Genomic DNA, 12,815 nt, shown 5'->3' with positions numbered 1-12,815 from the left:
CTGTACTAGTGCCGACATTGTGCATGCTCTGTTGCCTGTGTCTATGTGCCTGTGGTTCTGTCAGTGTGATCATGTGATGTATCTGACCCCAGGAATGTGTCAATAAAGTTTCCCCTTCCTGGGACAATGAATTCACGGTGTTCTTATTTCAGTTTCCATGAGTGTATAATTCTAAATACAGCCCCCCCCCCCCCTGACGTATGTCGTAGACTCTCCCCAGTTCAAAAAAATCAAATTTAGGAAATACGAGACAGGTATGTTGTTGACCACATATCTCGAATTTCTCACGAAATGTGGATTCGTTTCTTTTATACGAAGTTATTTTCTAAGACAGAAGACATTGGAGCATACATGCGTTTCCAAATCGGTAAAGTATCTTTACTTGTGAAAATATTGTACAACGGTGTGGCAAAGGCTATATTTCCTCTTAATGTTCCGTCATCAAGCGAAAAAAAATTCTTTTTGTCAGCTGTTACGTCCTGCACCACAGGACTTGAACATTAAAATCATTTTTGCCTCACGACGGACTGCTGAGACGATGCTCTACCTCTGCCACAGGATGCCTCCTCACTTTCTAACTCTATTAAGATAACCAATGACTCGTCGTCTACAAAGTCTCTTCAGGTAGACAATTAGCTGCAAAGAGGAGTTGTAAATATCAGATTATTACTTCATATCACTTTATAAATTCGATAATATAGCTGATTTCATTACGACGGCCATCTCTCCCTGAGTATGTGGGAGATTGAAATTTCGTTAAAAGATCTCATTGCAACGATAAAACTCCTGTTTACCTCTCCAATTCGCAAATGATATCCGTGGCACTCTCGCCCTCACTCCCACCAACCCGACGACACATCATTGACATTAAATTGATTGATTAATTAATTAAATTGATCATGAGAGTCCCTTTACATTGTGTTCATTATTTTCCTGTAGTCGAGTTACACTCTCTAGTAACAGTAACAGACGCGTCTGTGGCTTCTTTAGGGGCTTCCCACAGCTTAAGTAGTCCGTTCCTCCGATACCAAACTTTGTGGTAACCGTCGTCAAATAGCTGAAGATATCCAACGCTAATTATGTTATGTATGTCGGCCTTGTCATCCTGGTGGAAATAAGTCACTTAAAATTCCGGAATACTGCCCGAACTAATCCTGCTGAGACCTGCCGGTCTATGGGGGGCAGTTGGATGTTTCACTCTCTTCTCCACTCCTGCAACGACTCCACCCCGTCCCTAGCGCCGCCACTGCGTCGCATGCGAACAGCTGCGACCGCACCCACTATGTCGCAAACCTCTGCCTGCATGTCGGGGCTGTAACGCAACCAACGTGCTGGACAGCTGTTAATGATTTCAGACTCGCAAAAGTTCTCCTGTCTTTCTCAGAAGGACTGGGCGCTTAAATGTCGCTGGGGTAAATACCAAGACGTTGAACAATATGCTTCCTCTCTACCCAACTGCAAGCCGAAGTGTTCTGAAATGTGTTTCCGAAATATACCAGAAAGGCTGATCCAGTGAACAGTAGTAAAATACCTGTTCCATCTGAAATGTATACAAGCCTGCAGACCTGGGCTTTTCTCAGAATACAGCCCGATAGAAGCGTTCCTATTGGCTCCCGCGAAATTAATGGTTGGGTGTTTCAAAACTCAAATGAGAATCCCTGCAGGGAAAGCGATGTTCTCACTCAGAACCGACATTTGAAGCTGACTGCAGAAGGATTCTACTACCGCCAACATACATTTCGCGTAAGGACCACGAAGAGGAGAGACGAGAAATTAACAGTCAGACGGAGGCACACAGATAGCCTTTTTTTTCCTCGCTCTACTTGCGAGATAAGTAAGACAGGAAATGACTAGTAGTGGTACAGGGAACCCTCCGCCATGCACCATACGATGTTTTACGAAGTACGCATACAGATGTAGATGTAAATTTAGTCTACCTGTTAAAGGTGTCAGTCCCCCCATTTATAGATACACAAAACTCACAGAAGATTATTGTCTCTCGAGAAAACAGAAGACGTAACTTTTGCCACTGATTGTCTTTCGGTAGAAACCTTCATATTATCCCCTAATTTTGTCATTGCAGTCACTTCGCGAGACGTATGTGGGAGGTTTTAATATGTTAGTCCAAAACACTTATAAGAAGCGGCATAGAGCTCACATTTCAACTCCCCTTTCGTCAGAATATCGCTTATGTGCCATATTCTCACGAATCTTCCAGTCTTCGATTCATAGCATTTGAATCCACTTGATTTCTACGAGTAAGAGATGTCCCCTGCCAAGTCACAGACCCCTGCTAATCCTCTTGAAATCCAATCACGTCCCAGCAGCACTATTCCATTAGTTCGAAGACTGTCCAGCCTTCCATCCGTCACTGACGAAGTAGAGTTGAACTGAGGTTATATGAGACTGCTGATGGTGATTCGTCTGTCGGATGGCGACATTAAGCTTGGCGACCCCCCTGGTGCTATTGGCCCGGATTAGTCTATGTCCCGTCACCGGCTTTTCACCCTCTCCCTTCACTCATCATCGTCATCATCATCATCATCATCATCATCATCATCATACAACACAAACATTACATTACCCTGCACTCCATACACACAATACATACATGTAGTATTACAGATATAATGGAGCATGTTGTAATGTATAAACAAAAAAGTACATTCTGCACATCTTTATTTCTGAGTGTGCAGTTTCTATACACGACTTTCCTTTATACTAGGCCCCACAATTTTCTGCGGCATTGTATTAGCTTTGGTAAGGTGGCAGACTGACAATCTTGTGGCACATTTCTGTTGCTGAGCTGCCGAGTTCATATTGATTAAGGTGCTTGTGGCGCCTGCATTCCTCTAACATCCCCATTTTTGAGTAGTTGCCTGAAATTGAAATACTTTTCTCTTCCAATCGCTGTGCAGTTTCTTTCTTCTCTATACTTGAATTAAGAATTTACTCCTTTTTCCTTGAACGAAAACTGGCGTTATCCAAGACGACCACACGACCTCTTCTGAATCACGTAATAAATCTGAAAACTTGTGTTTAAACACATCGCTATTCATTTCTTCGTGATAATCACCGGATTTGCAGTATGTAAGTAATAGCTTTGCGCTTTCGATACAGCCATATTCAGAGGATCCGGCATGACAAACAATGAAGTCTGTTTCCTTTGACAGTCGGTACCTTCTCTCCTCCACTTCCTTTCGAATCCTGCCAGATATTCTTTTTGATGTGATTTTGTTTGTGCTAGGCCTCATCGGGTAAATAATAAGCTATGGTGATTTTCTTTCCTGACGTTGTTTCTTTTTCGCAGAAAAGTAGCTGTAGCTACTACAATATCGGATCTCTCCATCAGAATGCGTCGTCCATTGTTGCATTTTCTACCTAAACCCCAAAGACTTCTTCCACTCGAATGGAAAGCTCTTGTGCAAGCAGTCTCGTCATTTAAAAGATCTTTTATCTTCTAATATACTACGATAACAACGCCTTCCTGGAAAATAAAACGAATGACAGTTCTTCTTCCACTAATATCTTTTCTTGGAGACTGAAACTTCATTTCTTGACAGTGATTTCCATTGCCCCTTGTTCTGCAATTAACTCTCTGTATGATTCGTAATGAAACACTCACATCTTTGCTGTTTCAGTCAGCGGTGCCTTTCAGATTTCGTCTCTTCTGGCATTATCTTTAAGATGGCGAAGAAATGCATATACCTTTTTTGGTTCTGTGTGTCTTGAAACGCAGTCATATTAACACGCAGACGCAATACTACCCAATGACAATCACTGCTCTCCCCGCAAACGTACGCTTCCATTCACTACAAACCTATGTGAATGCTTGGTAGTGGGTAGCAACAAAGTTGTGAAGACTTGTTGGAAACCTACTGAGACGTCACTCAATGGGGCACGTCTGCTGGCTGCGCAAATTCCTAACCAATGTCAATGTCAACATGGGAAGCCCAAAGTACAAAAAGCTGGGCTATGTGAGAGGGAAGCCAAAGACAGCCGATTTAGCGCTTTGGCAGCAGCGTGGAGGAGACAGAACGCTCTACTGTAATGAGGCTAAATATTGTTGATGTTGTTGTTGTGGTTTTCAATCCAGAGACTGGTTTGATGCATCTCTCCATGCTACTCTACCCTGTGCAAGCTTCTTCATCTCCCAGTACCTACTGCAATCTATATCCTTCTGAGTCTGTTTGGTGTATTCAACTCTTGGTCTCCCTCTACGATGTTTACCCACTAAGTTGGTGATCCCTTGATGCCTCAGAACATGTCCTACCAACCGATCCCTTCTTCTAGTCAAGTTGTGCCACAAATTTCTCTTCTCCCAATTTCTATTCAGTACCTCCTCATTAAGCTAAATATAGTAACTTCATAAAGAGATGTCATAAGAACGCCTTTCAGGATACAGACTTCCCATAAAGGAACGCCCTGAAACCTTGAAGTTAAATACTGTCGTGGCAGACTCTGAAAACGAGAGTACATTCGGTTGCCAGTTTGGGAGCGGATCACATCATCTCTTGCAACAAAATCTCTGCTCTCCTCAAGCTCATTCTCATAGTCAGGCCATTACGTCTGCATCATGAGTACTGATGGAAGACTGGCTCTATTATGTTGTGGGCTGCTCTGCTGAATTCAACAATGTGTACAAGCAGTCGCAAACTTGGAGTCTATTGCTACAAGCTAGAGCTGTCCAACTAGGGAGCGGACTTCTGGTCTGCAATCCGCAGTCTTGCTGGTCACAATGGTGACTGACTGAAGATGGAGGCCGGACTGATCTTCCATAGATGAAGAACCAATCTATCCATCTGCAAGCCGTTCAACTTAGGCGCTGGGCGCCTGTGTAGCCACTACTGAGGCAGTACAAGTACCGCCTTAAGGCTGTGTGCTGAGACCCCCCCCCCCCCCCCCCGCACTATTCAATGACGACTGTTCAAAGGACGGCGCCGAGCGAAATATTATCAGATCTTTCAATTGTTGAGATAAATTTTTTTAAGATAAATGATCCATTTTATCGTTACAAGAAGCTAATGAGGCCTTTGTTGCATTTGTTACATGTCCGTGAGATTGGGACTAATAAAAACTTGAAGGAGCAAATTAGAATTAAACTCCGGCTACACATAAGATGCGCCGGGAATGCAGATTTTTGCGGTTAATGTAGGAAGCTGCTACGCTGTATGCTTATATGGCCGCGCATGGCGCCGTCTTTCTGGCAGTAGATTATCTCTTTTCCTTCCACTTAATATCCCTTACGAAAAGTGCATTTCTATAGGAAAGACGAAAATTTGTATAAAGTCAACATTAGGGTGCAAAATAAATCATTCAAATTCTGTAAAGCCGTATCTGAAAATAATTAGGAGCATTAATGACTACCCATATAAATCTGCTTTAATTGAAAAGTACCTATACAAACAAAATCTTTTTTTTTTCTTTTCATAATTTTGTTAAACACTGTTCACAATGGAGTCAAAGGAAATGGCCATTGTTGTAAACTCATTACGAAATACTATATGCCAAGACGTCAGAAACCCAAGTATGGAAACATTTGGAAGTAACGAGCCAACTCGTAAACTGCCCGATGGCTACCAAAACAACCAAGTTGGCGTCTCACTATATATGGTTACACTGGTAATATAACTAATCATCATGTCACTTTTATGACGATCGATGAGACAATTTTTCAGTTCTCACCGGGACACATTTTTTCAAATAGTGAAGCTAAAGCGCGCGACAGCGAAAATTCCTTCGATTATTTGCTCACGACGTTACGAACGCAAGAGCAGGAAACAGTTCGAAAAGGCAATGTAAATACTAGTGACACCCACAATTTGACACAATTCATGCAACTAATAACACAACAGCTTACCAGGCAACAGAAGTTTCAAGAAATTGTAACACAGCAACTTAAGAGTGTAACACATCAGTTCACAAGACATCAGGAAAATATAGGACAACAGTTTATACAGCAAAATCAGGCATTTAATTATTTCAAGATTAGTAATAGTCAACAATTCAGTGAAGTGAGCAAAACTATACGCACTGAGTTAATCCAACGCACTATCCGGGAAGTTGACAGAACTCGGTAAAAAACTAAAACAAGAAATAATTACCGACTTGTCCCGCAGAATAAATACGTTAAAGGAAAAGGTAACATCCATATATTGTAAACAGGAACAACTTGCAGGTGAGTTGCAAAACCTCAGTGAAGCATATTCAGGAGACGCAATCCCAAGTGGATGCGTCGGTAAAAAATATGTGACGAACGCAGTCAGCGAGCTGCAAGACGTACGCAAAAACCTACTACAGAAATACACAAGTTGAGTCTAAGAGGAGATCAGTTAAGTTTACAGTCAGAATTTGTCACGAAACAGAGAGTTAAGTTATGTGCAGATGTAAAGGAAATAACTGAAATGGCTGAAGATTTGTGGCTGGATAAGGGCAGCACCCTTGCTGAAAAAGCAGTTTCAGAATGCAAAAATGTAAGTATATACTGTAGAAGAAGCTCTAAAGGAGAAAGAAAGTCAACTCCTAGTTAAAATAGACTTGGCTTTAAAGAAAGATGAAAGGTTACGAGGCAGTGTTGCTAAAACTACTGATATTCCAAAACAATATATGAAGAAAGCAAACCTATACTTTTAGAGAAGTTAGATACCTTCACTGGTTACCCACAATACGGGGTTAGCCCGTCGAAGGAAAATGGCGAAGGTTGCACAATGCAACACAACAGTTGCTGGCAGTTGCATTTGTCGAGCAAGCGCAGTTGCCATGCGCCACCCCACAAGCGAACACAGACACTCATGTCACTAACGGTGCGGCGTGTTTGTCAATATTACTAGTAGATGAGCGATCACTTAGGCATCGACAATTTCCGATATTTGCTTTTCAAAGGAAGAGAACACACCCTGTGGAATTTATCAGAGCGTTTCGAAATGTTTTACCTCGTACCTGGACCGAAGCCCAGAAAATTAGATTTGTTGCTGGATACACACAGGGTGACGTTCTGCTATGGGCTACGGACATGGTGGAACGTTGCCACTATTATGAACAATTTGAGAGAGCATTCCTGGATAACTATTGGTCGAAGGGCGTAGAAGAGAGGCTCAGACTTGAAATATTCAACCCAGCTACGTCCGATAGCAAGTATGAAAGCTTAAGGGGTCATTTTGAAAAATATTTGAATAAAACCAGATACTAGGCGAACCCGGTATCTCAAGAAGACATGCTGAAAATGCTGCCCACATTCAGGAAAAACTGATTACCATCCTGGAACGCGACACTCAATACTTTCTATGTGCACTCGACTCAATAGATTTAATATAGGAAGAGAGACCAGAACAGCCGAAGCCTGTTAATGCGCCGATAGCGACACAGAGATTCACGGACCAACAAGTAAACAACGGATGTGAGTGCAACACGAATGGCAAAGTTACGCCACAAACACCTATGGTAATAGTAACGGTAAACACAACGGCAATGGACAAAGCTGTAAATACAAGTGTGAATATAAAAGAAATGGGCAAAAATTTAGATAAAACAAAATGGGCGAGTAGCTTATGGCCAGCCTGTACAATATGGGCAGACACAAGCTACCGACAATAATGTGCCTATCGCTTGGCAAACTCATAACAATAAAAGACAACGGAATAGCCCACAGACAACGGAATTCGGCCAGCAAAGTAACACATATGCCGAATAACACGCAGAGCCAAACAGAATTTCAGTCAAAAGCCTCTCAGCACACCAATTGGCGTAACCCAACACCAGTGGTCAACATAGTGGAAGTTACGCCTAACCTAGAGATTGATGCCACTGTGACGCTGGAAAACCAACCGGTCACTGGAGGCTCCCGTTCTGTGACCTTGAAGGGGAGTGGGGACACGAGCTTGATCGAGACTTGCTTTATCAGACACGATCATGGTAATGATGTGAGAGACGATCAAGGTAATGAGGTTACGCAGAAAATCTTGATAGAGAACAAGATACAAGCTACCATTAAAGCCAAAATATTTGACCTTGAAGTATCCATTGTGCTTGACGCAGGTGCTATGACTAATTTGATGTCACAGGGATTCTTTCAAGAGTTGAAGAAACGGGGACGTATAGCCACACTGCCAGTGCAAAATAGCTAGGTAACATAGCAGTGTAACATTGCTAGCTACAAACTGCCACTGGTCAGAAATGGAAAGGAGTCAAAATACAAGCCTTAATTCCTGTACAATTAGGACAGTTTTCCGTACGATGCAATCTTTTGATAGTAGAGATATTAATAGTTGATTGTTTAATCGTTATGGATACAGTTAAGACATACCAAGTACAAACTGATATAGGAAAAAGCCAATGTCATTTCACTGTAAATTACCAATTATTTGTAATAGAAATAATCAGGGGAAGTACTAATAGGTGTAAGACTGAAGTTACTCACGACTTTGAAGTTCAATTGGTAAATCTCATAGTTATGTTTGTCAACACATACAATAACGAACAGTCATCAGCAAAAAAAAAAAAATAAATAAATAAATAAACATCGTCGCAGTAAGCACAAATGTTAAGTGAATCAAAGTGCTTGTCTAAAGAACAGCGAGTGGGACTTACGGAACTGATACTTGCTTATACAGATGTATTTGAAAAATGACCAGATATTATTAAGGAAGTGTATCCTCACAAATAGAGGCTTATCTCACTAGGGGTAAGATACACTCCTGGAAATTGAAATAAGAACACTGTGAATTCATTGTCCCAGGAAGGGGAAACTTTATTGACACATTCCTGGGGTCAGATACATCACATGATCACACTGACAGAACCACAGGCACATAGACACAGGCAACAGAGCATGCACAATGTCGGCACTAGTACAGTGTATATCCACCTTTCGCAGCAATGCAGGCTGCTATTCTCCCATGGAGACGATCGTAGAGATGCTGGATGTAGTCCTGTGGAACGGCTTGCCATGCCATTTCCACCTGGCGCCTCAGTTGGACCAGCGTTCGTGCTGGACGTGCAGACCGCCTAAGACGACGCTTCATCCAGTCCCAAACATGCTCAATGGGGGACAGATCCGGAGATCTTGCTGGCCAGGGTAGTTGACTTACACCTTCTAGAGCACGTTGGGTGGCACGGGATACATGCGGACGTGCATTGTCCTGTTGGAACAGCAAGTTCCCTTGCCGGTCTAGGAATGGTAGAACGATGGGTTCGATGACGGTTTGGATGTACCGTGCACTATTCAGTGTCCCCTCGACGATCACCAGAGGTGTACAGCCAGTGTAGGAGATCGCTCCCCACACCATGAGGCCGGGTGTTGGCCCTGTGTGCCTCGGTCGTATGCAGTCCTGATTGTGGCGCTCACCTGCACGGCGCCAAACACGCATACGACCATCATTGGCACCAAGGCAGAAGCGACTCTCATCGCTGAAGACGACACGTCTCCATTCGTCCCTCCATTCACGCCTGTCGCGACACCACTTGAGGCGGGCTGCACGATGTTGGGGCGTGAGCGGAAGACGGCCTAACGGTGTGCGGGACCGTAGCCCAGCTTCATGGAGACGGTTGGGAATGGTCCTCGCCGATACCCCAGGAGCAACAGTGTCTTTAATTTGCTGGGAAGTGGCGGTGCGGTCCCCTACGGTCTTGGCGTGCATCCGTGCGTCGCTGCGGTCTGGTCCCAGGTCGACGGGCACGTGCACCTTCCGCCGACCACTGGCGACAACATCGATGTACTGTGGAGACCTCACGCCCCACGTGTTGAGCAATTCGGCGGTACGTCCACCCGGCCTCCCGCATGCCCACTATATGCCCTCGCTCAAAGTCCGTCAACTGCACATACGGTTCACGTCCACGCTGTCGCGGCATGCTACCAGTGTTAAAGACTGCGATGGAGCTCCGTATGCCAAGGTAAACTGGCTGACACTGACGCCGGCGGTGCACAATTGCTGCGCAGCTAGCGCCACTCGACGGCCAACACCGCGGTTCCTGGTGTGTCCGCTGTGCCATGCGTGTGATCATTGCTTGTACAGCCCTCTCGCAGTGTCCGGAGCAAGTATGGTGGGTCTGACACACCGGTGTCAATGTGTTCTTTTTTCCATTTCCAGCAGTGTAGATACAGCCTACAGGAAAATTAAAGAGACCTTTGGATTCCGTAGAAATGTTGGAACACGTGAGGCAATACTGAGCCTACGACTTATCTTAGAAGAAAGATTAAAGAAAGGCAAACCTACGTTTCTAGCATTTGTAGACCTAGAGAATGCTTTTGACAACATTGACTGGAATACTCTCTTTCAAATTCTGAAGGTGGCGGGGGTAAAATACAGGGAGCGAAAGGCTAGTTACAATTTGTACAGAAACCAGATGGCTGTTATAAGAGTCGAGGGACATGAAAGGGAAGCAGTGGTTGGGAAGGGAGTGAGACAGGGTTGTAGCCTCTCCCCGATGTTATTCAATCTGTATATTGAGCAATCAGTAAAGGAAACAAAAGAAAAATTCGGAGTAGGTATTAAAATCCAGGGAGAAGAAATCAAAACTTTGAGGTTCGCCGATGACATTGTAATTCTGTCAGAGACAGCAAAGGACTTGGAAGAGCAGTTGAACGGATTGGACAGTATCTTGAAAGGAGGATATAAGATGAACATTAACAAAAGCAAAACGAGGATAGTGAAATGTAGTCTAATTAAGTCGGGTTATGCTGAAGGAATTAGATTAGGAAATGGGACACTTGAAGTAGTTAAGGAGTTTTGCTATTTTGGGAGCAAAGTAACTGATGATGGTAGAAGTAGACAGGATATAAAATGTAGTCTGGCAATGGCAAGGAAAGCGTTTCTGAAGAAGAGAAATTTGTTATCATCGAGTATAGATTTAAGTGTCAGGAAGTCGTTTCTGAAAGTATTTGTATGGAGTATAGCCATGTATGAAAGTGAAACATGGACGATAAATAGTTTGGACAAGAAGAGAATAGAAGCTTTCGAAATGTGGTGCTACAGAAGAATGCTGAAGATTATGTGGGTAGATCACGTAACGAATGAGGAGGTATTGAATAGGATTGGGGAGAAGAGAAGTTTGTGGCACAACTTGACTGGAAGAAGGGATCGGTTGGTAGGACATGACCTGAGGCATCAAGGGATCACAAACTTAGCATTGGAGGGCAGCGTGGAGGGTAAAAATCGTAGAGGGAGACCAAGAGATGAATACACTAAGCAGATTCAGAAGGATGTAGGCTGCAGTAGGTACTGGGAGATTAAGGAGCTTGCACAGGATAGATTAGCATGGAGAGCTGCATCAAACCAGTCTCAGGACTGAAGACCACAACAACAACATCCTCACAAAACTTTTTGCTCTACCTCATACCCTATACCATGGACAAAGAGGGAAGCAATAGGAAAAGAGATTAACAGGATGCTTGAATGGGGCACAATACAACCATCATTTTCCCCTTATTGTAGTCCTATCTTGGCTGTGAGTAAGCCAGATGGCAAGTGCGCTTGGTCCTCATGCACGTAACATTAATAAGATTACTGTACCAGTTCGAACACGTCCAGCCAATTTAGAGGAATAGCTTATGAAATTCCACAGGTGCTAAATTTCGCACTATAATCGACCTCCAATCTTCATATTGGCAAATAAAACTACTTTTGAGTAAGGTAACAGTATACGTGAACGACCTTTTAGTCACTACAACCACTTGGGTAGAACATTTAAGATTAATTGAACAAATATTGAGCCGTTTTTCTGACTATGGAGTAACAGCAAATCTCAAGAAATCTAATTTCGGATAAGAAAAGTTAATTTTTTAGCATACATAATCTCTTCGGGAGGCATACTGTCAGATCCTAAAAAAACTGGATGCCCTGTTCCTCGAAACAAGAGACAATTAAAGGCTATTTTGTTCTTGGGAACGCAGTTATGACCAGCAACGAGACGTAACTGAGCACATTAATGCCTTTCCGTGTAATTTCCTCAACCCTGCAATGTGTAGATCCTTCCTGGAGAATACTAGAGAGGCGAGGCCACACGTAATTATTTAAGCACCGAGTAGAATCATAATCTGTTGTAGCGACTATCGCTTACTTCTTTAATTCTTTGAACTTGATAAATATGCTCCGACAAGAAGTCTCTGTAAATTGAAATGAAATGTGTGTCAGTTTAGGCCATAAGGAAAAACGAATCTATTGTTGTATGAATGTTATGTGCAGAATGTAAAACTAAATGAGAGTAAAAAGTTTACTCATCTAATCGGAATTGAACAATGTAACAAAATTTTAATTTAACAAAATTTACTAAAACAAAAGACAATCAGACTGCAATGGATATACGAAGCGAAAATGGCATGTCGGCAAATGAATAAGAGCAGTTTATTCTTGTAGTTGTATTTTTCTTGTTACATGTATAGTATGTGGAAAGGAAACTACAGAAATTTTGTGTAATGCAACAGTATGAAAGAGGGTCAAAACCAAAGCGCAAAAACATACGAAACCTGCCTGCAAAGTATTAAGTATGCGTGTATGATATGTGGGTGTGCACGTGATGAACTAAAAATGATAATACTTCGTGTAACATGAAGTTTCTGTGCTCGACAACGACGTAGAAAGGCAAGAGCCCTTACCTTGGCGGATGTCGGATGTACGGCCGGTGTCCCCACTAAGTGCGAGCGACGAGTTGAAATACACTCCTCGGGCTACTGATATGGAAACGAGTGTCACAGCATCGAAGATTTCACAAAGGATCACGCCGCTGAACACGAATTTGTGCAGTGAAGACTATGTGAACGCATGGCACGAGCTCTCTGGCTTAGTAGTAAACGCGTGAAAACGAGCAGGAGCGGTAAAGGA

The sequence above is a fragment of the Schistocerca gregaria genome, chromosome 1, assembly GCF_023897955.1.
Source record: "Schistocerca gregaria isolate iqSchGreg1 chromosome 1, iqSchGreg1.2, whole genome shotgun sequence".
NCBI classification, from domain to species: domain Eukaryota; kingdom Metazoa; phylum Arthropoda; class Insecta; order Orthoptera; family Acrididae; genus Schistocerca; species Schistocerca gregaria.
Note: the sequence above shows the minus strand (reverse complement) of the source record.